This window comes from Vulpes lagopus, chromosome 6, assembly GCF_018345385.1.
Source record: "Vulpes lagopus strain Blue_001 chromosome 6, ASM1834538v1, whole genome shotgun sequence".
NCBI classification, from domain to species: Eukaryota; Metazoa; Chordata; class Mammalia; order Carnivora; family Canidae; genus Vulpes; species Vulpes lagopus.
Genome location: NC_054829.1, coordinates 4,192,129 through 4,206,277, shown reverse-complemented (window position 1 = coordinate 4,206,277; position 14,149 = coordinate 4,192,129). Strand labels below are relative to the sequence as shown.

At 33.3% G+C, this 14,149-nt stretch overlaps 1 long non-coding RNA gene and 10 other non-coding genes across 11 annotated transcripts; all 11 read left to right on the top strand.

Annotated features, from left to right (window-relative positions):
* Window positions 1-477: 477 nt before the first annotated feature.
* On the top strand, window positions 478-553 carry LOC121494075. Its single transcript, XR_005988715.1, has one exon. It is a non-coding gene; the product is annotated as a small nucleolar RNA SNORD113/SNORD114 family (small nucleolar RNA).
* Window positions 554-3,136: 2,583 nt separating this feature from the next.
* On the top strand, window positions 3,137-3,210 carry LOC121494065. Its single transcript, XR_005988705.1, has one exon. It is a non-coding gene; the product is annotated as a small nucleolar RNA SNORD113/SNORD114 family (small nucleolar RNA).
* Window positions 3,211-4,530: 1,320 nt separating this feature from the next.
* On the top strand, window positions 4,531-10,429 carry LOC121493566. The gene is made up of 5 exons (XR_005988506.1): window positions 4,531-4,581; window positions 7,387-7,428; window positions 8,502-8,576; window positions 9,448-9,509; window positions 10,365-10,429. It is a non-coding gene; the product is annotated as an uncharacterized LOC121493566 (long non-coding RNA).
* Window positions 5,353-5,425, top strand: LOC121494076. Its single transcript, XR_005988716.1, has one exon. It is a non-coding gene; the product is annotated as a small nucleolar RNA SNORD113/SNORD114 family (small nucleolar RNA).
* Window positions 7,947-8,021, top strand: LOC121494040. The gene has a single exon (XR_005988682.1). It is a non-coding gene; the product is annotated as a small nucleolar RNA SNORD113/SNORD114 family (small nucleolar RNA).
* Window positions 8,874-8,948, top strand: LOC121494043. Its single transcript, XR_005988685.1, has one exon. It is a non-coding gene; the product is annotated as a small nucleolar RNA SNORD113/SNORD114 family (small nucleolar RNA).
* On the top strand, window positions 9,818-9,892 carry LOC121494050. Its single transcript, XR_005988692.1, has one exon. It is a non-coding gene; the product is annotated as a small nucleolar RNA SNORD113/SNORD114 family (small nucleolar RNA).
* A 334-nt stretch (window positions 10,430-10,763) lies between the features above and the next one.
* On the top strand, window positions 10,764-10,838 carry LOC121494047. Its single transcript, XR_005988689.1, has one exon. It is a non-coding gene; the product is annotated as a small nucleolar RNA SNORD113/SNORD114 family (small nucleolar RNA).
* A 711-nt stretch (window positions 10,839-11,549) lies between these two features.
* LOC121494066 lies at window positions 11,550-11,621 on the top strand. The gene has a single exon (XR_005988706.1). It is a non-coding gene; the product is annotated as a small nucleolar RNA SNORD113/SNORD114 family (small nucleolar RNA).
* Window positions 11,622-12,657: 1,036 nt separating this feature from the next.
* LOC121494034 lies at window positions 12,658-12,732 on the top strand. The gene has a single exon (XR_005988676.1). It is a non-coding gene; the product is annotated as a small nucleolar RNA SNORD113/SNORD114 family (small nucleolar RNA).
* An 832-nt stretch (window positions 12,733-13,564) lies between these two features.
* On the top strand, window positions 13,565-13,638 carry LOC121494059. Its single transcript, XR_005988699.1, has one exon. It is a non-coding gene; the product is annotated as a small nucleolar RNA SNORD113/SNORD114 family (small nucleolar RNA).
* The last annotated feature ends 511 nt before the right edge of the window (window positions 13,639-14,149 follow it).

Below are 14,149 nucleotides of genomic sequence, written 5' to 3'. Positions count from 1 at the left end.
AAGATGAAAATCATTTCAATCATCTTTAAAACATTTTAATATTCCATTTTATTTTTGTTCCATGGTGGATTTAAGCACTTGTCCATTGGTTGACATCATTACAGACTATGAACTCATTGAAGGAGGAACATAAGAAAATGGGAAATTTTGCCTTTTCCTTAATCATGGCACACGGTAGCAGTTCACTCTACCATCTTTAAAACACGGATGTCAAATGAAAGAGGCCCAAGCAGGGACCAATGACTAAGGGAATTAAGATGATGCAAGGAAATGGATTAATTCATATTTACAATGCTGGGGTACATTGCACAGAGAGAGTCAGTTCTGTAGCTCTGTAGTAAGTCACTTGCTTGGACATACTCCTATTTTCAAGGGCCTTTGTTTTATTTTCCTAATTCGTGCATGTTGACTGAATTATTAATGAATCAGTGAATAAGTCAGAACAATATATTAAATGAAGGCACAGAATACCAAGTCTGGATCAATGATGAGTGTGCGTGGGGCATCTGAATAAAATTTTTGATTAAACCCAGTCTGTAACTCTGAGGTCCATTTCGTCTATGGGAAATGTGCTTATAGACAAAATTAGAAATATTCAAGGACTGTAGTCTTGATTGTGCTGTTGTTATTTTTTTATTTTTCACAACTATGAATAAGTAAAGAAAGGGCTATACCTTATCTAATCATGAAAGGAGCTAATTAATCCAGGATTATTAATATATTTCTGGAATTTTGAGTTAAAATAAAGTAGACTAAGGCTGCTCCTCCTTTGGGAACATATGATAGATATATGTGAACATCAATATTGTTTTGAGGTGGTAGTGAATTGGTGGCATGTATTATTTTCAAAAGGGACAAAAAAACTTACATAATTGCATAGTAATCAGCAATACTTAGTAGAATACATATACCAATAATAATCTAGCAAATCATGATAAACACATTAATATAAAATGATTTTTTTTAAAGATTTTCTTTATTCATTCATGAGAGACACAGAGAGAGGCAGAGACACAGGCAGAGGGAGAAACAGGCTCCATGCAGGGGGATGTGGGACTCGATCGGGGATCTGCAGGATCATGCCCTGGGCCAAAGGCAGCACTAAATTGCTGAGCCACCCGGGCTGCCCAGTATAAAATGATTTTAATAAATACAAATTTAATACAATCAGTGTTAAAAAAATAAATTATTAAATAATTATTGAAACTTAGGAAAGGCCAAAGCATGAACATTAGAAGAGTGAGTATAGTAATTATGTTCATTGACTTTTCTTTCAAAGAAAAATGTAAAAATAAGTAAATAATTAAAAATGAAAGAAAAATGTAAATGTATTTTGTTGATGATTTCTGAAAGTGAAAAGCCAATGGATACTTGTAGTATCACTCAGCCTTCTTGTGAAGTATCCTTAGGGCTCACCATTATTGATGCTATTATTATTAGTAAGTAAAAAAATAATTTTATATTTCAATCCATTATTTAAAAGAATGTAAATCATGGGTCAGTGAGAAGCATGTATAATGTATGAAGGAGTATGATTAACCCTGTTCTTTTTTTTAAATTTTAACTTTATTTTTTCTTTATTTATTTTTTGTATCTTTTTTTATTGGAGTTCAATTTGCCAACATGTAGTATAACATCCAGTGCTAAAAAAAAAAAAAAAAGATCCTGTTTGTGCTTTCAAAGTCCACTTAAATAAAAAAGATCCAGGCTCCCCCCTTGGGGAAGGATCATATACCCCCATTCTCTCTAGTACATCTTACTGTTAACATTTAAATTCAAATTAATTAAAAATAAAAGATCACTTCCTTAGTAACACTAGCCACATTTTAAGCCAAATGTGGCCAGTGGCTACCATATTGAATAGTGCTAATAGAGGATATTTCCATTACTGCAGAAAGTTCCATCAGTGCAAACAATGCTGAGATAGGAAGTTGCATGTAATAGTATTTAGTTTTGAGTAGTTGATAGCTCTACCATTTTGTGTTTTCTGTAGAAAAAAAAGAGCAGATAATTAAATTATCCTTAGAGTTGCTTAAAAAGTGAATAAATAAATGAGTCAACAAATCGATAAACACAAGTATGAAAGTACAGTGTGGCTCGTTGGTCGGGTTGTTTTATGAAATAAGAATTTAAATTCATTCCATTTTGCTAAAGTTTTCCCACTGAAATACTATCTGGACTTTTTACTTTTTGGTAGGTTATATAGTCAGATATCAATAATAGTTTTAGTTCTTTTTGTGTTGGGTGGTAGATTATAAAAGGTCTTCTTTATGTTATTTCACACTGAAAATTGAGTAATTCAGTAGTTGAAAAGGATAGCACTGTTGTATTGATGAAAATGTGACACGGACCAATATTTATGATTAATCTAATGCAGAACTAACTTTTATTTAAAAATCTAAATTTATACCTTTCACTCTTTTAAAAATCTACTTTATCCTCCTGGATGAATACTGCACATTGGATTCAGCTATTATCCAATGAAGAAGATCTTGACTGTTACTTCTGTGGGTAAGAACCAATGTAACAGTCAGAGTTTGTCCTCATTTATATGGTTTGTCCATGTGTGGTCACTAAAGTCATTGAATAGAACAAAAGCCTATATGCACAAAAATAAAATCTAGGAACATCAAATATGGACCAATAGTGGGAATGTGTTTTGGGCCAAGAAGTAGAATTAACCCATTTCAGCACAACTGAGATGCATTTTGTTTTTGAGTGGAAGGCATTTAATTAATATTAATATTAATAATGATATTTCATATTATTTCTAAACCACAGTTGATTGAAGCATTTGCATTTTGATAGAGATCCAGGCTATTAACTGTTTAGAGGAAGGAGCTCTCAGAAGGTAGAGCATATTGCTTGTATTCTAGATGTGGGATGCCCTGTGGTTTTTCATTGTTGATTATACCATGATTAAAACTGGACAAATGAAATGAACATGGCTCAATCATGGAACATTTTTAATGATGGCATTGATATGAAACAAAGTTCACGTGGAGACCTAGTATGAAAGCTTTGTGAGAAAACAGTCTAGAGACAGATCATAGTTGTATTGAGTATCTTGCTCTGGGAGTTGGTGATTCATGGGAAAATGAAGGTAGAAATGAATGAAGAAAAAGAGTGCCAAGTGTGGACCAATGATGAGATTGGAGGGTGTCTGAATCAAAAATTTTGATTAAAGCCATCTGTGACTCTGAGGTCCATAATTAAAAAGTGGCCTCATTTTTTCCTCTATGGAATTGAGCTTAGGGTAGAAGTTCAGAGTGTTCAAGTGTCTTGATTATGGGCATACACACTTTATGGATATAGATTGAATTCTTGTAAGTAAATTATGCAAGAATAAATTAAATAAATATTAAAAAGTAAAAATAAATCTGAGCATAGACAACTATGAGAGTATGTAATGAAATAGAGTTTATTATTATTATTATACATTCTGTGGCACTGAATTCTAGTGAAATCTATTTCTAAAGGCTGTTTCCCCTTTTTGGAATGAATGGGTAGGCAGAAGTACATAAGACTCAGTATCATTGTTTGATACAGGTGGTTATTTGCTGGTTAGTTGTTTTTTATTTTGAAAAGAAAAATTGCATATATAAATAAGTCATTAAATACTTAATTGGAAAAAGAATGAGCATAGTTCATATTAGAATGTGCCTTAGGAACTGAGTTATTATTAATCTCCCTCTGTTTACTTAATTTTATTAAAAAGAAGGAGAAACAGCTCATTTTTAAAGCTTTATGGGTAATATAATAGGTATGGAGGCAAAAATAATGTTATTCAGGTTTCCTGTCTAATATTAGTTAATTCCCAAATATTGATGAATTGTTACGTTAGAGTAGATTAAGTCCTAATCACAGTTTTTAAAAGGGGGCAAAAAAACATGGCCTAGTAAAGAGCAAGAGTAAGGATTAATCTGTCTGTACTATTGGTCCTCTCTTCCTGGCTTGGGTATGGGTATATAGACACTTGCATATGAAGAGCATTTCTATTCTGAGTTGTTCATGGGTTTACCATTGTGTGTGTAAACGTGTGTGTGTATATTTAATATATTTAGTATGTTTAAATATGTGATCAAATATTCCATAAGTCACTCCATAAAAGAATAAATAAAACAGTGAACAATTGAATTAATATATGAGGAGGGTCATGTATAGATCTTGGTGAGAATATGCCATGAATCACAGATTTAAACTCATCTATTTCTACATAAATTGAATCCTTCAGAAAAAAAAAAATGATTGTCTAGGCTCTTGCCTATGTGAGTAGGAGGTCTCTAGACAGATATGCACAATGGTCAGAGTTTCTATTTTTGTGTGATGAACATTGTATTATTTAAAATTTATAGTCAAATAAAGAAATAAATAAGAAGTGATGTTCTTGGGTCAGTGATGAAAATGAGAAGTGAATCAAATTTCCTGATTAATCTTGTATCGTACAACTATTGTCTTTTAAATCAATCTAAATCTGAACTGTTCATTCTTTTGAATATTGGCACTTGACTCCACAGAATGAAGACCATGGTTGATTTAATCCGTCTTTGCTGATGAAGATCTTGGCTGCTACCTTTGTGGGTAAGGAACCTAATGACTAAGGTAAATAATAGTCAAAAGATCTTGTCAACGGGGGCGAATTTTTCATTAGTGTTCACTGAATTACTTACATTAAGCTATACGTAGATCAATGATATGAATGTGCTGTGAAATAAAGATTATGATTAATCCAATTCAGTACAATTGTGGTTAAAAATAAGATGGAAGGCATTTTATTCATTTTCAAAGTAGGTGAATAATCCATCTTATTTTTGTAGTGCATTTGACTTAAACATTTATCCAGTAATAAAATCTAAGACTGTGCTGTTCACTGTGGTTGCTCCTAGCCACATGTGGCTGTTAAAATCTAAGATAATTAAAATTCAATGAATTTTAAATTCAGTTCTTCAGTTGCACTAGCCACATTTCAAGTACTTAGTAGCTCCATGTGGCTAGTGGTGACCGTGAGAGAGAGTGCAGTTATAGCACATCCATATTATGATGCAAAGAATTATTGGATAGCTTCTCACTGAAGGAGTACATAGAAAGATTGAAGATAGTTGGAATAGAATGCACATGAAGCTGGGATGTTAATTGATCGATACATACCTAGCTGAGGGCCCCTGCAAAAAAAAAAGTCCTTTGGGAAAAGGTCTAGTTATGGGAAAAGAGCCTGTAAGTAGACTTTGGTCATATCCAAGGACCTTGTTCTTGGCTTTTTAAAAATTCATGGATATTGATTTTATTACTGTTGGTGGATCAGTGAATGGATCAATAAACAAAGGTATAAATGAAAAAAAAGATTGCTTAACCTGGATCAATGATGAGTACCCTGGGGTGTCTGAAATCAAGGATTTTGATTAAACCCTATGACTCTGAGGTCCATTACAAAAGATTCCTCTCTGTTGTCTCTATGGGAAATGAGTTTATTCTAGGAGTTAAAAATACTCAGGAGTTTGTTCTTGGGCTTTTGAGTATTGTATTTTCAGTAAATCAATGCATGAATAAATCAAGAAATAAATAAATGAATAAAGACAAAATGGGTTATTCTTGGTCCAGATAGGAGAGTATGTAATATAATATATGAATATAAAAATCATTGTTAATAAATTTCTGAAGCACTGAGTTCCAGTAAGGTAAATTGATTAAATCTGACCCTTTTGGGTAAAGATAATTTAGATAAATGGATGTAAGAACTCATGTTGTATTTCTGGGTTGGGTTGTTGGTTTTTTGTTTTACTCAGAGAAGAGCAAAACATTTACTTAAAATTAATTATTGATTAAGTAACTACATAACTGAGAGAGGGCAAAATAATGTTATTCAGGTTTCCTGTCTAATATTAGTTAATTCCCAAATATTGATGAATTGTTACGTTAGAGTAGATTAAGTCCTAATCTAATGATGACAAAGGGTACACATGGACTTATGCTGAGAATGTGTCATATGACCAGTTACAACTAATCCAGTGATCTTCACTATGTTTTAACTTAAAAAAAAAAGGAAAAATGATCTGATCTTTTTTTTCTGTGCCTAAAAGAGCATATGGGCATGCATTAATATTGTCTTGTTTCTGTGGAGTTACACATATTAATATATTATAAATATATAAAACAATAAGTTAACATTTTTTTAAATGAATCATGGCATTTTTTCTTTTTTTTTAAGATTTTATATATTTATTCATGAGGGACACACACACACACACACACACAGAGGCAGAGACATAGGCAGAGGGAGAAGCAGGCTCCCTGTGGAGAGCCCAACGTGGGACTCGATCCCAGGACCCTGGGATCACACCCTGAGCCAAAGGCAGACACTCAACCACTGAGCCACCCCAGCGTCCCTAAGTTAACATTGTAATCAATTATTTGGACCATGAGGAGCATGTGTTTTGAAATGAGGAGAGAGATTAATCAATCCAGTTCTACACAATTGCTTTCCAGATAAAATAAGACTTATACTCTTAAGTTTTAGGAATGGTGAATATATACATATATTTTAAAGATTTTATTTTTTTTATTCATGAGAGACATAGAGAGAGGCAGAGACATTGGCAGAGGGAGAAGCAGACTCCCTGTGGGGAGCCTGATGCGGGACTCCATCCAAGGACCCCAGGATCATGCCCTGAGCCAAAGGCAGACGCTCAACCACTGAGCAACCCAGGTGCCCCAGTGAATATATTTAGATAGGATTTCTTTTTTCTGGCTTGGTGCAATTTCTTTTAAAAAGCCTAAGATAAATGACTCCATACATAACTATGTTCCTACATAAATATATAAAGATGGGACAAGGATGCATAATTGTTGAGAATGTCCTGGAATCTAGGATTCAGATTAATCTAGTTCTTTCATTTCTTTTTTTTTTTTTTTTAAAGATTTCATTTATTTATGAGAGAGAGAGAGAGAGAGAGAGAGATGCTAGAAGCCTGATGGGGACTCAATTCAGGGTCTCCAGGATCACGCCCTGGGCTGAAGGTGGCACTAAACCACTGAGCCACCCAGGCTGCCCCAACCAAGTTCTTTCTAAGCAAGATTCATTTAGCAAAAAGATAGAGCTCTCACTTGGCTCAGTAGAGGACACAGAAACAGATATGAGTAGTAGTCTTGGGTCTTATTCTTTTATTTGGTGTTGATTTCAGAGAAGTTCTTTATGTCAGTTAAGTGTATTGCTTGGATCAATCAAGCAATAAATATGCTGTTCTGAGTTTTAATACATAATAAGCACTAAAGTTTATTTCTAATCATTTATTGTTGACTTGAACTAAAATATCTGAATCTAGGCTCTTCTATATCTGTCATCTGTATCATTGAATCTTTGAGTTTTTATATTTGCTTTATACTCTACAGGATGGATGCATGATGAATCAATTATGGAGTGTAGAAACTTATGTAAGTAACAGTCGAGATAATTGCTTCTGGTTTGGCGGTCTGTCATGGGTGTTAACTCCATTATTGAAAGGGAATAAATGGCTGCATATACAAATAAAATGAATGAAGGTCATGTGTGGGTCAGTACAGCACATCTGTGGTCAATTAAGGAGAAAAAAACAGGACCATTTTATTCATTTTCACAGTTAGTTATTCAATTAATTAATGTAAAATGAATTATTCAATTTTAATTTTGAGTCACAGTTGATTTAAATCTCCCTTTATTTATGGAGACATAGTTTGGTCAATTCAAATAGTAAAATGGGGTTAATATGAAGTATTATATTAGTCTATATAGTATGGAAAATTAATGAAAGATATATATATTAGTGGGATATAATTCTATACAGAAATGTTAGAGATATTCAAGGATCTTGTCTCAAGTTTTCATGACCTTTATGAATTTTGTTATCATTAGGAAATTGATCAATTAAGCATTAAAACATGTGCACATGATTGAAGATAATAAGGGCCAATCCTGGACCAATGATGATGACTGGTGGAGTATGAGTCATGGATGATGAATACTATGTAACTGGAACTCTGAGGTCCAACACAATAGGAAACATAGTCTATACCTTCTGCTGTAAATGATCCAATGGACAGATGTTAGGAATATATAAGGATATCCTTAATTTTTGTGTTCATGGAATTTGATTCTGTTATTGTAAATAGATCACCAAAAGAATCAAACAAATACATAAATAAAACAGGAAAGTGAAGTATTATCCAATTATGAAAATATATGATGAGGCCAGAAATGTTATTACTAAATATTAAAAAACACTGAGTTCTATTAGGAAATAAATGTCCTAAAGATATTCTCTCTTTGGCTCAGGTTGATATGTACAGTGTAAGTCATAGCCCATTTTCTTCTTTGACCAAGGCCTTGTTCAATGTTGTTTGTTACCTCAAGGAAAAAAACATAACAATTTAATACATACCTAAATGACAAATAAAATGAAAGGAGGCATGCAAGGATAAATGGAGAGAATATTTCAAATCCTTTTTATTATCTGTTTTTCTACTCTCAGAATGGATGCTCCCTGCCAATTTAAGCATCTTCATGATCATGAGCTCTCTGGTTCCCTAGGAGCATAGAGACCAATGTGAGTATGGTCAAAGTCTTTGTCTTGGTTTGGATCGTTGTTAAAGGATCCAAAAGGGCCAACCATGGCCCCATGATAAATATGACATTGGTGTGAACACTGTTGTTGATGATTGCAAAATTAAGAATGATTAATGAGAGATATAATCAAGGTAGCAAATGATCCTATAGATAGCTATTACAGATACTTAAAAATCTTGTTCTTAAGTTTTTGTGATTCAGAGTTAAGTTACTAATGAAATGAGGAATTAACCAACAAACAAATGTAGAAATTAATAGAGGAGAAGAGGGCCAGCTCTGGACCAATGATGACAAAGGGTGGCGTATGAGTCATGGATGATGAATATTACGTGTCTGAAACTCTGAGGTCCGACAAATAAGAAATCTAGTGCGTTCCTTATGTTGGAAATAATCCTATGGACAGATGTTAGGAATACATAAGGATTTTGTTCTTTCACTATGTATACCTGGTTTTGATTTCATATTTATAAATGGATCAATGATAGAACCATAAACAAATATATAAATCAGTAAATATAAAAAGATGAAGTATTGTTAAGCTAAAAAAATGTAGTGAGGCAAGAAATACTATTAATATTAATTGAAATCATAGAAGTCCATTAAGAATTAAATGGACCAACTGTGTTACCTCTGAGCAGGCATCATATAGGCGTTGATTAATAATAGTCACTTTTGTTGTCACAGACCAGTCTCATGGGCAAGGTTGTTCATTTTGTTAGGAGGAAAATATGTAAATATTATGAAAATTTAATAAATAATCAAATGGCTGAGTAAATTAAATGTGAAAGCAAGGCTAAAGGGAGAGAATATCTCAGTCTTTTAAACCATCTCTTCTGCTTTGTACTCCTCAGAATGGACGCATTTGAGATGATTCTCTGTGGTTGGCTCCATTGTTAGGAACAGAGACATGAATGTGAGTAATAGTTACAGTGCTCTTAGTTTGAATGGTTATTTTTTAAAAAGAATATTCACTGTTTTAATAAGATATATTTTGTATAAGCAAAGAAGGCCAATTATGGCCCAGTGATAAATTATTATATGAAACATTGAGGATAATTAATATAAGAGATATACTGATTTGGTAAATGATTCTATAGGAATATTTAGGGTCCTTATTCTTGTTTTTTTTTTTATTCATAGGTATTTGTTTTATTATTACCAGGGAATTGGTAAATTAATTCATAAACAAATATTGATGAAAACGAAATAGAGGCTCAGGCTTGGATCGATGATGATGGCTGGTGGCGTATGAATCATGCATAATGAATGATACGTGTCTGGAACTCTGAGGTCCAACAAAGAAAATGTGGTCTACTGCCTCTATTGGAAATGGCCCTATAGACAGATGTTAAGAATATATAAGGACCATGTTCTTGGTCTTTTTGTTCATGGATTTTGATTCTATTATTATAATTGGATATATTAAAATTATAAACAATTGATCAATAAATATAAATAAGTAAAATATTGTTCCATTATGAAAATGTGTCACAACATAAGAGAATCTATATGTTAAAAACACTGAGCCGATTAAGAAAGACATGGTTCAATGGTGTGACTTCTTTGGCTAATGTTGAATCATTGTTCCTATTCTGGTTCAGTGACAAATTTGATGTTTATTTTCTTAAAAAAATATTAATAAATGTTATCCAAAAATAATAAATGCCTAAATTACTCACTAAATAAAAGTTGAAATGGATTAATGGAGAGATAATGTCTCTCTCTCTCTCTCTCTTTTTTTCTATCTACTCTGCTCTGTACTTCTCAGAGTGGTCACACAAGATGATTAAAGCACCTTTCATTATTATGAGCTCCATAGGAGATGGAGACCAGCGTGAGTATAAAGTTCTTATCTTATTTTTGGTAGTTGGCTTAGGATGTTAATTGTAATATTAAGAAATATTTAAATATAATAAAAAAGGCCAACCACGGCCCCATGATAAATAGAGAATTGACATGAAACATTATATTGATTAACTGGTATTTGCAAAATTGTAGATGATTAATGAAGTACATATTCAAGGAGGCAATGATTCCATGGTCAGATGTTAGGGATGCTTAAGGGTCTTATTTTTAAGTATTTTTGCTTCATAGATGTTTATTTTATAGTCATTGATTTATTGATATGTTGATCAGTAAAGAAATGTACAAGGAAAAGGGCCAGTGCTGGACTGATGATGACGGCTGGTGGCGTATGAGTCATGGATGATGAATACTACGTGTCGGGAACTCTGAGGTCCAACACAACAAGAAATCTAGTCTTTTTCTCTGTTGGAAATGACTATATTGATAGATATTAGTAATGTACAAAGATCATGTTCTTGGTCTTTGTGTTCATGGATTTTGATTCTTTTAGTATAAACAGAGAAGTGAAAGAATCAATAATTCAATCTAAATAAATATGAATAAGTGGATTGTAAATTATGAAAATTAATAAATATCTAAGTGGCTGAGTAAATGATATATGGAAAGCAAAACCAATGAAGAAAAGGCCTAATTTTTTTTATATCACCTTCTGTAATCTGCATTTCTCAGAATGGATCCATTGGACCTGATTCTTCCACGGTCACAAGATGTCTGCTTGTCTCTATGTGTTTGGTACATAGAAAGAAGGGTGAGTTTTTATGGGTATATACTCTGGATTTGAAAAGTATGAAATATAATAAAGCCTCCATGGTCCACTGATAAATATGGAATTAATATTACATTGCATTACATTGATTAGTCCCTCTATGGCACTCTGAGGATGATTAATCAAGGAAATATATTGATGTAGTAAATGATTCTATGGACAGATATGGGACTTTTTAAGGCCTCTGTTCTAGGTTGTTGTTGGTGGTTTTATTTTCTTTTTTACTTCATAGGTATTTATTTTCTTACTATCAGATAAATTGATTAATTGATTAATTAGTAAACAAAAGTAGATGACAGCGGGGAAAACAAAGGCCAAGGGTGGTCCAATGATGGTGGCTGATGGCGTATGAGTCATGATTAATGAGTATGCATCTGGAACTCTGAGGTCCAGCAAAAAAAGAAATCTAGTTTATTGCCTATGTCGGAAATGATCCTATAGACAGATTTAGGATTTCACAGGATCTGGTTCTACAGTCTTTGTATTAATGAATTTTGATCCTATTGCAGTAGGTGAATCAATAGAAGAAAAAATATAGTAAGGCAAGAGTGAGAGAGAAATAGTTTGCAGGTATTACCTCTAGATAAGAATGTTATAGGTAATATAAACAATGGTCAATATTCTTGTTCTGAGTTAGTGGAAAGTTCAATGTTTGTTTTCCTTAGAAAAAGTTAAATGCATATTAACCCAAATTAATATGCAGTTTAATTACTGAGTAATGAAATGTAGTGCAAGGATCAATAGAGGAAATATCTCAATCATGTTATTGTCTACTCTGCTTTCTACTTTTTAGAATGCACACACTCAAGGTGGTTTAAGTAGTATGCCTCGACCAATGATCTCTGCATTTGCCTGTAGGAACATGGATACCAACGTGAGTCATAGTCAACATTTTCATCTCACTTTGGGTGGTTTCTTTAGGGGATTCTCTGTAATATTTAAAACAAGTATTCAGTATAAGAGAAAAGACCAATCATGATCCAGTCATGAAATTGGAAATGTATGAAACATGCTATTGATTAATCTACTTATACAACAATGAAGATGATTAATGGGAGGTATTTCAATGATGCAATGATTCTAAAGAAAAATGATAGGGTTACTGAAGGCCCTTGTCCTTGGGCTTTTGTGAGTCATAGATATTTATTTAATCACCAAAGTGAATTGATGAATTGATCCTTAAAAAATGCATAGGAGAAGGGATCCCTGGGTGGCGCAGTGGTTTGGCGCCTGCCTTTGGCCCAGGGTGCGATCCTGGAGACCCGGGATCGAATCCCACATCAGGCTCCCGGTGCATGGAGCCTGCTTCTCCCTCTGCCTGTGTCTCTGCCTCTCTCTCTCTCTCTCTGTGACTATCATAAATTAAAAAAATAAAAAATAAAATATTAAAAAAAATGCATAGGAGAATAAAGAAAAGGAGGCTTGTGCATGGACCAATGATGACAGCTGGTGGCGTATGAGTCATATACGATGAATGCTATGTGTCTGGAAGTCTGAGGTCCAACACAATGATCCCGTGGATTGGTGTTAGGAAAATACAAGAATATTGTTATAGTAATCATGGATTCATGAATTTCTATGTTATTCATATAAGTGAATGGGTCACTTCTAGAACCAATAAATAAATATGTAAGTAAATAGAACCATGGTAGAAGCCTTGTCAATTTTGTATATATATATATATGCAGTGGGGCAAGAACTACTATTAATATAAACTGAAGAAACCAATGCAGGTTAAGAGATAAAATGGACCAAGGGTGTTCCCTTTTTATCTAAGGATCATAATGTGACATTTATATTTATGCTAATATATGTGTAGAAATTATGAAAAATAAAAGGTACCTTTATGATTGAATAAATGAAATGAGTAAAACAAGGATCCATTTAGAGAAGGCTTCAATTTTTTTTATTACCTGCTCTGCTCTGTACTCCTCAGAATGGGTGCACAACTCCAGTGGGCTGAAGCATCTCCTGTGGTCATGAGCAATATGTTGCAGAGACGAATGTGAGTAATAGTTGTGTGTCTGCATTTGCAAATTTATTGTTTTAAGTATTCACTGTATTATCAAAAGTATGAAATATAATAAGAAATGTCAACCATCAGGATTATATATATGGGATTGGTCTGCTGCATTGTATTAATCCATATATGGAACTTTGATGATAATTATTGAAAGAGATATATCAATGTGGTAGATGATCCTATAGGCAGATATAGAATATTCTTATTCTTGGGTTTTTGTGAATCATAGAATTTTAGGAATTAATATTAGTGAATTCATGAATTGGTCAGTGAACTTATGCGGATAAGAATGAAGAGAAAAGAGGCTCAGGTTTGGACAATGATGATAGTTGGTGGCGTATGAGTCATGGATGATGAATATTATGTATCTGAAACCCTGAGGTCCAATAAAAAAAGAAAGCTGATCTGTTGCCTCTGTTTGACATGGTATTTTAGACAAATATTAGGAATATAGAAGAATAATTTTCTTGCTTTGTGTTTATGAGTTTTGGTTTTACTGTTAAAAATGGCCCAAAGAGACAATAAGTGTACAGTTAAAAATAAGATAAAGAGAGTGAAACATGTTTGCTCTTAGTATATGTGGTGAGGGGATAAAAGCTATTAATATATATTTAAAATGCTACAGTTCATTAAGAAATGTACATGTTTCACGTGTCTTACTCTTTGGCCAAGAATGATTATATAGACAATGAATATAAAAATTCTTATTTTGGGATCCCTGGGTGGCGCAGCGGTTTGGCGCCTGCCTTTGGCCCAGGGCGCGATCCTGGAGACCCGGGATCGAATCCCACGTCGGGCTCCCCGTGTATGGAGCCTGCTTCTCCCTCTGCCTGTGTCTCTGCCTCTCTCTCTCTCTCTGTGTGTGTGTGACTATCATAAATAAATAAAAATTAAAAAA